The following is an 11,732-nucleotide window of genomic DNA, read 5'->3' as shown; positions in this document are numbered from 1 at the left end:
CCACCGGCTGCAGATCCATTGCAAGTTTTAAAGGAAACTATGACGTGTTACAGACCGCCGGATTGCGGCGGTCTGCTGCTGCCGCAGCTTACACCGTCCAGGAACCGCAGCCTTTAAACGAAAATCGCGCTCCTTCTGAGGCCCCGGAAGAGGCACCACAGAGCGCAAGGGGCGCATTTGCGGCGTCATTTCCAGGGCGACACGTGCGGACGCAACGCATCCAGCATGTAAAGATGGCGGCGCCTGTGTGTATAGGGCACCGCCATCTTTACACCCTCGTCATGTACTAGGGGTGAGGCCGGTGTGGACGCTAGGTCCTCGGCCAACCCCTAGCACGTGACAGGGGCGTATTAAAGGCCCGTCTATAACGCGCCTATGTGAATACAATGATAATATGGCAGTACATTAGGACTCATGTGTTTGTTGTGTGACTTCATTTCCAACCTATTGTGACCCTAAGGCAACCCTGTCATGGGGTTTTCCTAACATGATTTGTTTGGAGGAGGTTTACTATTGCCTTCCCCGAGGCTGAGAGGATGTGACTTGCCCAAGGTCACCCAGTAGGTTTCATGGCCGAGCAGGAATCAAACACTAGTCCCTAGAATCGTAGTCCAATGCTCAAACCAATATGCCACACTAGTTCTCAAAAGGACTCCAGGAGACCAAGGTTCAAGTCTCCACTGCTATGGAAACTCACTGGGTGACTTGGCAAGTAACGCCTTCTCAGTCTGAGAAGAAAGCAGTGGCAAACCTCCTTCTGATAGGGTTGTCAGAAACTGGAACTGGCTTCAAGGCCTATATCAATCAAAATGGCATAAATGTTACTGGTCCCTGACACTTAATTCAAGTGTGTGTGTGTGTGTGTGGGTGTGGGTGTGTGTATAAAACCTGATCCACCACACCAGATAACTTGAAAAGTATGGTATGCCTTGATGGGCAAAGTAGATGTCTTCGTGGGCATTACTGCTTTAAGAGAAAAGTTGATACCAGAGATAAGCTTGTTTTCTGCTGCGCCAGAGAATAGGACCAAGAGCAATGGATTCAAACTATAGGAAAAGGGATTCCACCTCTCAACATTGGGAAGAACTTCCTGAGATTAAGAGCTATTCGACAGTGGAACATACTCCCTTGGAGATATGATGGAGTCTCCTTTGGAGATTTTTAAGCAGAGGCTGGATGGCTATCTGTTGGAGGTGCTTTGATTGTGAATTTCTGAATGGCCCTTGTGGTCATGTCAAACTCTGGTTCTACAAAAAATAACATGGAAGAACCCCAAAAAGGAGCAATTGAACATATTTCAGAAAATGCTGTATTTACAACCAACACTATGAAACAACCAGATCAGGCAAGTCTTGCATGAGTAAACAAAAACATTTTGAATTTTTGAGACGCTTCTTCCAAACTGCATCTAGTGATGACTTTTTCTTTTACTGGGCTCTACCTTACGACTTATATTTTGATGGCCAAACTATAAGATCAAAAATTATATATATGGGTGCAGCTGGAGAGGCAGGCTTATCTGCTTTCCATTATTCTCTGTTTTGCTGTTCACACATGTCCATTAGGGACTCTGGCAGCAGTTGCTGTTGGTACACACAGCTACATCAGGATTGGCTAGAACAGAATCCAAGAGAGAGCTATGTTGTAGCTACTAGCCATATGCATGTTGAAGATGAGGAGCCTCCAGGGGGAAAAGGAGGTGGCAACCTATGGCAACCCTAAGGAAAACCTGTCATGGAATTTCCTTGACCAGATTGGTTCAGACTTCAGAGAGTAGTAACTTGAGTGCTAGACTAAGACTCTGGGGCCCAAGGTTTGATTACCAGCTTAGCCATCAAACCCACTGGATGACCTTGGGTAAGTCACATGCTCTCAGCCTCAGGGGAAGGCAATGGCAAACCTCTTCTGAGCAGGATAGGTTCACTTTAGGTTCGCCATACATCAGCAATGACTTGAAGGCACACAACGGCAATACACCTTAATTGAATATTAATATAGTTTAGTGAAAAAGACTTCAAAACCAAACCTGGAAATGTTAAGTACACAAGGCCCTAGATCTAGATGGCCTGTCAATCAGTTCTTATTTCTCTTGCATCTGAATTTTAAAGCAACAGCCAACCCCCAGCCCACCCCACTCCAAAAAAAAAAAAAAAAACCCACACTCACTTGTTTCTGTTCTGAACATGGAGAAATTTATAAACTGTAAATCTGCAAACACTTCCCAAATCTTTCCAAACTGGATTCTCACCCATCTCTTTTAATGTGAAGTTGAAGGCTTTCACGGCCAACATCCATAGATTATTTGGGGGGGGGGGGGGGCGGCTAGGAGGCTGTGTTCTAGAATAATTTATTCCTGACGTTTTGCCAGCAGCTGTGGCTGGCATCTTCAGAGAATGCTGGCAATATGTTAGTGTATTGTTCTGTTGTTGAATGGCAAGGTCTCAGGGTGTCTATTTAATTGATGACCAAGCAGAAAATGGATCATCAATTGAATAGATACACTGTAGATGTCTATGTAGCCGAAAAATCCACAAAAAAACCCATCTCTTTTAACTTGTTAAATTTTTTGATACATTTTTAAGTCTGCTTCTGTTTTTACCATTTTAAAATTTAAATTGTTTTGCATGGTCTAACATTTCATGACTGTTTTTGGTTTCTTCTTCTTACTCTAACTTTTGATATCAGTAGTTCATGATCCATCCGATCCATAGTCTGCACCTGGTCAGGTTCTGGCTTCAAGAATAGAGCTTCTCCATCTTTTGCTTCCGATTATATAGTCTAATGTGATTCTTGTGTTCTCCATCTGGTGACTAGCCTTATTCACATGATCCTGTCTGACCTTGCATTGTGTCCTTTGGCTACTTTTGCTATGTCTCTCCTTAGTATGAAACCCAACCCGTTTCTTTGTTTGGTTTCATTCCCTGAGTAGTTGCCTGGTTCAAAGTGGCCCATTCCTGTCCATTTTAGCTCGCTCACTCTTAGGATGGCTATGTTTATGAGTTCCATTTCCTTTTTTTTAACTATTTCTACTCTTCCCTGATTCATGCTTCTCACATTCCATGTTCCTATAATGCGTGTAGTTCTGCTTTGGATGGGCCTTGCATTGTTGAGCATGTTTTGCTGTTTTTCTTCTCATTTTAGACCTCCTCTGAGCCATGTTCCCCCTTCAGTGCACTTTCTCTATTTTGCTCTTTCCTATTTTTCTGTTTTTGTGCTATTTCTGCCTTTCTTTCACTTGGGATGTCTCATCACAGGGTTTTCTTGGTGAAATAGTCTCGCAAGTAAGTTCACCTGTGTCTCCTTTTGCACAGTGCTAACCTGCACACCAGATGGCTAGACTCAGGGAGGACACAGGCATGAGTCTGCAGAAAATGAGCAGATCAGTGGAGGACAGGGAGACTTGGAGGTGTCTCATCCACAGGGTCACCAAGGGGTCGTTCCCACTTACCTATAATGCGGGTCATGATCCGATTTTAGGGTGCATCGTTCCCACAGAAGCCCGAATTAAATCTCCCTTACCCCTCATTCGTTTCCACCGCGTTTTGAATCAGAATCGAATTAAAATGTTTAAACCGGATTATCAGCCTATAATTCAGTTTAAAATAATAGTAGTTTATAACGCAGGTTATTTTTGAAAGTGGGGTACAATTCGCTGTATCTGAATGGGAACGAAAGGGTGTCTGATGTGGGAACCTGGAGATGGGAGGAGCAGCGCTCAAGGAGCTGGCCTGGGGGTGTCACCCTCTTTGGTCTCTTTCTGCATCGCCAGCACCATTTTCTTCAATTCGCATAGACTTTCCCCCAGTGGATTGCAACCTCCCCTCTACTCCTCATTCATAGACCGATGTGTGAGAGGAGCCATTGAACACCATTTTAAACTATTATTTTTTCTTTTTTTGCCTCTGCCTGAGCGCCTGAGCAGCAGATGGGCTTTGCAGGACATGCCTGCTTGATCGCCCCCCAGACAGCCCAGGGAGCAGTGGGGGAGGCAAAGCGATTTTGGGGAAAGGAGGCTCCCTCCAGAGGAACTATGGGATGGGCTTTGCAGGACATGCCTGCTTGATCGCCCCCCAGACAGCAATGGGGGAGGCAAAGCAATTTTGGGGGAAAGGAGAGCCTGGACACCCAGGGATCTGAGAGGGGGGATCAAGCCTTATCTTCTCTCTTCCTCAAAGATTCTCTCCCCAATAATGCCTTCTCCTCCTTGATCCGATTGATCCGATTTGCCAAGCCTCCTTCTAGTCTGGGGAGACACAACAGAAGAGCCTTGGATGCAGCCGATTTTCATTGGCTGCCCCCCCCCCAAAAAAAAACCCCAAGACTTGTGATGTCTGAAGCCTAGGCGCTTGATTGACAGCTTGTGGACACAAATGGAAACGGGAAGCAAGTTAATCCACTTTAAAATAAAGCGATTTAAAATAAATGGGAACGAAAACAGGGTCTAAATGAATTGAGGTAATTTGCCCCTTTTGGTAATGGAAACGATGGAAAAAAAATTGAATTAATCCCGGAACATAATCCGAATCAGAATCGCGCCAATATAATCTGTTTTATCTGCCAAGTGGGAACACCCATCCATGAGTTGAAGCTGACCTGAAAGCAGATAGCAACAACAAAAACAGATTTTACTTGAGATCCAGTGATACACGGTGCAATAAAAACCATTTTCATTCATAAATAAATAAATCTTTAGTTGCAGCTCCTCTGGTCTTTTGCGAACACTCTTTAAACTGATTTCTCCATAACAACAACTTAATGCTTGTGCTCTGGATTTCAGCAAAGGATACAAAATGTCAAAGCTTTCTTTCCCTGCAAAGAAAGACTTTTTCCTCTGGTTTCTAAATTTAGGTAGGCAAGCTCAGCGACACTTCAAGGCTCTGTGGCAGATCTGCTTAGTTTCCATGGCACCCGTAGTGGCCTTCATTGGTCTTTGTCTCCTAGCAGGTCTCATCCTACACAGTAAGGTGTTGCACTTTGGGGGTGTTTCTTCCATCCCTTTTTTCCATATCATTCATTCAAAGGCTTGGAAGTGAGGGCTCTTCTATGTGCAGCAACATGGTGCAAAGTAGTTTTTCAGCACGTCTGACGAATGTTATCTCTCCACTTGAGAACACCTCCTGGCTTTATCAATGTTAGCGGCTGTGTCACCAGGACTTCAGAACAGCACCTTCTCCCTCTCTTGCAGGAAATTTCTACTGCTAGATGCCTGAGGCACTCTATAGGAGTAGCTGGAGATCTCCATGTTCATTGTGTAGCATGTCCATTCTGAATATGTAAAGCACCCTTGAGACTAACTGAAAGAAAAGAGTTGGCAGCATGAGCTTTCATAGACTTCAGTCTACTTACTCACATGCATTTGGAAGTAGACTGAAATCTATCAAAGCTCACACTGCCAACTTCTTTCAGTTAATCTCAAGGGTGCTACAAGGGAGTTTATCAGACAAGAGAAATTGGAAGTATAATCCAATGGCAATCCAAACGCAATCATGGGGTTTAATGTTATTGCATGATAGACTATCACACACAATTTTGGGCAATGGCAAGCTATTTTCAGGCAATAGGAAATCAGTTCGAATGCAATTCGAATTCATGTAAATTCGCTGAACTAGCGAATTCACATGACTGTGTTCTGGCCCCACTTTCGTTTCATTCGAAATTAAGAAAAAATTCCTCCCATGTGATAAACTGGAACATCTCTTTACATACTGATTTTACAGACTAACACAACTATATCTTTAAATTGTATCCATTCTGAGTTTCAGTCTGAAGTTTAAAGGAGCTGCCCAAGAGGCCAAGCCCTATCTCCAGAGAAGGTTCAGGATCTTCCTTTGAAATTCAGATTGCATCCTGGAACAGATTCACCACCTCACTAACAGGGGAGCCCTCAGCCACCAATGGTGCTTGATTGAATGTATTGTTGTCAGTGACCATAGAATCATACAGTTGGAAGAGACCACAAAGGCTATCCACTCCAACCTTCTGCCATGCAGGAAGACACAATCAAAGCACTCCTGACAGATAGCCATCCAACCTCTCTTTAAAACCTCCAAAGAAGGAGACTCCACCGTTCTCTGAAGCAGCATATTCCACTGTTGAGTAGCTCTTCGTGACAGGAAGCGCTTTCTAATGTTAGTTGGAATCTCTTTTCTGGTAGCTTGACTCCATTGCTCTGTGTCCTAGGCCAGTTACAGACTGGCACTTGGGACGTCCACAGGACGTCCCATTTTTAAAAAAGGGGCATCTCTTCTAGACGCCCCTGGCTCTAATACGGACTCTGTCCGTACAATATGGCGCCGGCCGTTCCACACGGCCGGCACCATCTTTACGTATCGGACGCTGTGCGTCCGAACGTGTCGCGGTGCTAATGATGTCACGAGTGCGCCAGCGGTGCCTCGCGACGTCATTAGGGCGCCGCAGAAAGAAGCTCCATTTTGGAGCTTCTTTTTTGCTCCGCAAGGGAGCCGCGCGGTGTGGCTGCGATGGCTCCCTTACGGAGCAAACGGCGGCGGCGGTCTATAACCCGCCCCCGTTTCTGGAGCAGCAGAAAACAAGCTTGTAGATTTGCGTTGATTGACTCAGATTCAAGTTGGACTCAAGTTGCTTCAATGACTCAACTTGGACTTCACTTGTCAATAAATGGTACACTGATTCAATTCAAGACTTGTATATTTTTTAGCAACTGGCTTGCTGGTCTAATTTTATCCAGAAAGAGCAGGCCAACACTTTAGGCAATCGGACTGAGACGGGGGTTGAGGTCCACTCAGCAGTCTGTCCCCACTGCACATCAGGGGAGCTTTCTAAAGCATTTGAAAAACTTTAGAAAGTTCCTTCTACCTTGTGCCCATTGCTTAACATGTTTGCTGTTACCTTCTGAGATTTTGTTATCTAACTTTGTGCATGTCTTCTTGATTTTCTAGTTATTGAAACCCACCTGCCCACATAGATACACACCGCACTACTGTCTTCATTTTTTCTGTTAAAGTTGGCTCCCAGAATTGAGACTAAACTTGAAAGTGTCTTGCAAAGACTTGATACTTCAAGTTAGAGACTTGAGACTTGATTTAAGACTTGGAATAAAAGACACTGATTGTTGTCCAGTAATGGTGGGGCCAGAAATCCTTTTATTTTGCCCAACGCTCCTTCCTCCATGTTGAATTTCATCAGTGGACACCAATCACTGCCACATACCTCTCCTCCCCCAACACACACACACACACACACACACACACACACACACACACACACTCTCTTTGGGGGTGTTAAAAATGATCTGCTCCAGGTACCAAATATGCTAAGTAGACAAGTAGTACTATGTAATGGGTATTACATTACATTATGTAATGAGTTAAAGAGTTCCTATACCTTGGATCAAACACTGATCAGAACAGGGATTGCAACCAAGAAATCAGAATAAGACTAGGAATGGGAAGGGCAGCAATCAAAGAACTAGAAAAGATACTAAGGAGTAAAGGTATACAACTAAACAATGAAATTAGAATTGTCCAAGCCACTATATTCCCCATCACTCATCTGACATGTGGTGCTAGAGAAGAGTGCTGAGTTTATTATAAGCTCTTATAAAACATGGCCACATAGCCCGAAAAACCCACAATAAATTATGGATGCTGGCCATGAAAGCCTTCGACTTCCTACCATAGTCAGCCAGAAGACAAACAAATGGGTCCTTGAGCAGATCAATCCTGAACTCATCCTTGAAGTCAAAATGATGAAACTGATACTGTTGTACTTTGGCCAGATGATGAGAAGGTATGACTCATTAGAAAAGACAGTCATGCTAAGAAAAATAAGAGAGAAAGAAAAACCCCAGGCTAAATGGATAGTTTCAATTAGGAAAGTCATGGGTCTGCATTTACAGGATCTAAGCAGAGCAGTGGAGGTCAGTCTTGGAGATAGCTCATCCACAGGGTCACTCGGAGCGTGAGTCGACTGAAGGACAGTTAACAAAAACAACAACAGTGGACATTTGATGTGTTTCAGTAGTATGGACAGAAACATTTTAAGGGCCATGTTAACAGTCAAGATGGGCTTCTTTATTTGTTCATTAGTTCAGTTAGACACTGCTTTTCAACCATGATCAGCTCCTGAAGAAGTTTAAAAGAATACTGTGCAATATGCATCATAATTAAGAATGCATGCTAATTTTTTTGTTTATAAATAAATAAATAAAACTTGTATTTATATTCCGCTCTTCTGTAGCAAGACAGTCAGAGCAGCTCACACTAAAACGTCCACATACAGTATAATACATGAAATTACAACCCCCCCCCTTAAAAAAGAATTTAATATATTACAGTTAAAAGAGTATATTTGTTTTGACTATATATTTGAGTCTCAAAGTGGATTAGAAGAAATATAATAGTCATCATCAAGAAGCTGGGGATTATGGGAACTGTGGTCCAGCACAGTTTGAGGACACCAGATTGGGGAAGAATTGGATTTGCAGTTGGTGGGATTTGGTCTATGTTTCCAGTTTTTTCTTCCAGACAAATGGGACAAAGGGTCTGTTGACAGACCTAATGGTGGCAGTGCACACAGCCAGCCCTTCCAATGCTAAACTGGCTATAAAAAACCAATACAGAAATCAACCTTTGAAGGGTCAACAGAGAAAGCAGGGTTCACTGCAAGCCTTGGCCAGCTCAACTTGGCTGTTGCTGGGTGCTCTTTTAAAAAATTAGTCAAAGAAAGATTGCAAAATGTTACCATTTATTTCTCCTCAAGGTTGCCACCATTAAAGCTTTTAAAGCCCTTAGGGGGCCTCCACTTTACTAGCTGTATAAACTGCCTTTCATCCATTATTCATTAGTGCTGATAGAGGAGAATAAGCCCGAGCAGAACAGTGAGTGGAGTCATCAGAGAAAGCCATCAAAAAGAGCATAAGATTCTCAGACTGAGGTACAAATGGAATGGATGGTCATCTTCGCCTTCTTCATAGATTATCCATCTTCAGTTACTGGGGTTATTGGAGTTCACTCTACAACTCATCAAACCATTGTTCCAAGTGTTTTGTGGGTTTTTTGGACTATGTGGCCATGTTCTAGGAGAGTTTATTGCTGACTTTTTGCCAGCATCTGTGGCTGGCATCTTCCGAGAAAGATTGTACCAAAGTTTAGCAGTGACAGATAATGTGTGGCATATTTTTTCCCCCAGCAGTCCATAATATTTAGTCCATAAATATTACTCCCTTGAGATTTGTAGAGACTCTCACAGATGTTACACAAGTCCTCCATCTGAATGATCAATGCTCAGGAACACTGGGAGTTGTAGTTCAATAACAAAGGATGCATCTACACTAGAAATAATGCAGTTTGACATCACTTTAAGTGCTGTGGCTTCATCCTACAAAATGAATTTTGTGGTTTTACAGGCCTCACCTGGAATACTGTGTCCAGTTGTGGGCACTACAGTTCGAAAAGGATGTTGATAAGCTGGAGCGTGTCCAAAGGAGGGCAACTAATATGGTGAAGGGTTTGGAAACCATGCCCTATGAAGAGCAACTTAGGAAGCTGGGTTAGTTTAGCCTGGAGAAGAGAAGGTTAAGAGGTGATATGATAGCCCTGTTTAAATATTTGAAGGGATGTCATATTGAGGATGAAGCAGGCTTGCTTTCTGCTTCTCCAGATAACAGGACCTGGAGCAATGGATTCAAACTAGAGGAAAAGGGATTCCATCTGAACATTAAAAGGAATCTCCTGACAGTAAGGGCTGATTGACAGTGGAACACACGCCTTCGGAGAGTGGTGGAGTCTCCTTCTTTGGAGATCTTTAAACAGAGGCTGGATGACCATCTGTTGAGGATGCTTTGATTCTGTGTTCCTGAATGGCAGAGAGTTGGACTGGATGGCCCTTGAGGTCTCTTTCAACTCTGTGATTCTATGATTGTAATAATGTTGTGCATGAAGCAATTTTTGTGTTCCTTGAACCACCATAAAGTGTTACTATCTCAGCTACTCATGAAAAAAGTTGTGTTTTTTGGAAGATTTCAGTTTTTTTAGAATTCCGGATAAGGGAGACTTATCCTGTATATGAATTCTCTTCCCATATGAAACTTCCCTTTGGTCCACAAATGTCTAACATTGCAGTAACTTAAAACTTCAGTCGAGCATTTAGAAATGGAGATTAGGCATCCAAAGAAAGGGGCAGGTGAAGTTACCAAGGGAATGCAAACACAGCAAATAGAAGAGTTCTAGGCATGAACAATTCATCCTCGGCAATGCTAAAAATTTGGGGACTAAATAAAATGCCATGGGTGAAGAAAAGCTACACCCCTCATGGTTTCATTCTATGCCTCTGAGGCTTTGTGTCCAATAAGTTCTTCCCATAGTGAGTTGGTTTGATCATAAAGGTGTGAACAGATTGTTACAGTGATCTTTTATATCCCTGCTAAATAACTTCTCACATGGTCTAAAAACCTTCCTAGTTAACGCCACTCTATGTTTCTTGGAAGTCAGTGTGAATCTTCTGAATTACCTTGTGGTTATCTAGGGAAAGATTTAAGCCTCCATTTCTATACTGATTATAACAGCATAAGTTTCAATAAAACAGACAAACAGACACACACAGGCAGTCCTATGTTGCTAGGATACTTGAACTCAACAAAGAATTTTAAAAGATAAGTGGATGGCTCCCTACATTTTGCTTCCAACTCTTATAAAGCTTTTCTTTTTAACTGTCTGGCAAAGAAGAAGCACTTTGGAAAGGATAAGTAGACAGCAAACAGGTGGGGGAGAGACAGGAATTTCTTTGTAAGCAAGAGGGATAAGCCAGGGTGCCTTCTTTGGGAAGAAAGGCCACAGCAACCTTCCCTAACTGAGCATCCTCTAAAGGCACTGGACTACATCCCCTATCATCCCCAGGTGAATAGGAGTTGCAGTTCACCATCCTTTGTTGGGGCCTAGTTGGGAAAAAATGATCCAAAGCAACTGGGTTTATAACCAAAGATCAAATCAGGCATGACATCATGTATGTTCATATTGTGCAGCTATTTCTGTCTTAAACGAATAACTCCTGCAGGACTGAAATGGGCTGCTTCAAAGTGCCTAATAATAGGGCTGGTCCTGGTCATAAGAAAAAACATTTGAAATTTAATAAGATCAGGAAACTAATGATAGTGAGATGATTTGAACTTGCAAGACACGTAGAATGTATTTCTACCATTGTTATTGGTTGTGTTCCTTCCAGTCATTTTTTACGTATGGAGACCCTAAAGTAGTGATGGTGAACCTTTTAGAGGCCAAGTGGCCAAACTGCAACCCAAAACCCACGTATTTATTGCAAAGGGCCATGTCCCTCTGGCTTTCTAGTAACAAACTCTGGCAAACTGTGCTGGGGCAACAGCACATGTGCCCACAGAGAGGGCTCTGAGTGCCACCTCTGGCACGTGTGCCATAGGTTCACCATCACTGCCCTAAAGTAAACCTAACACGAGATTTTCTGGAGCTGAAAGTGTGTGATTTGTCCAATATCATCCAGTGGGTTTCCATGGCTTTGATATATGAAATTTATACTTTTTTGGAACATTTTCAAACTGTGGATGCTTGAATTCCTGTATAAAAAATCTGTGTATAAGAAGGGCCGACTGTATTGGTTATCCAGTGCATAGACAAATATGTAGTCTTTACTAGTTATTTACTACCCGTTTACACTGAAAAGAGTGTAACTGTCAGTGTAACCAATAATGTGTTCACACTTACACCATTATAGTATTTTATACC

This window comes from Sceloporus occidentalis, unplaced genomic scaffold (genome assembly GCF_023333645.1).
Source record: "Sceloporus occidentalis isolate IW3139 unplaced genomic scaffold, rSceOcc1.0.p SCAF_4, whole genome shotgun sequence".
NCBI classification, from domain to species: domain Eukaryota; kingdom Metazoa; phylum Chordata; class Lepidosauria; order Squamata; family Phrynosomatidae; genus Sceloporus; species Sceloporus occidentalis.
Note: the sequence above shows the minus strand (reverse complement) of the source record.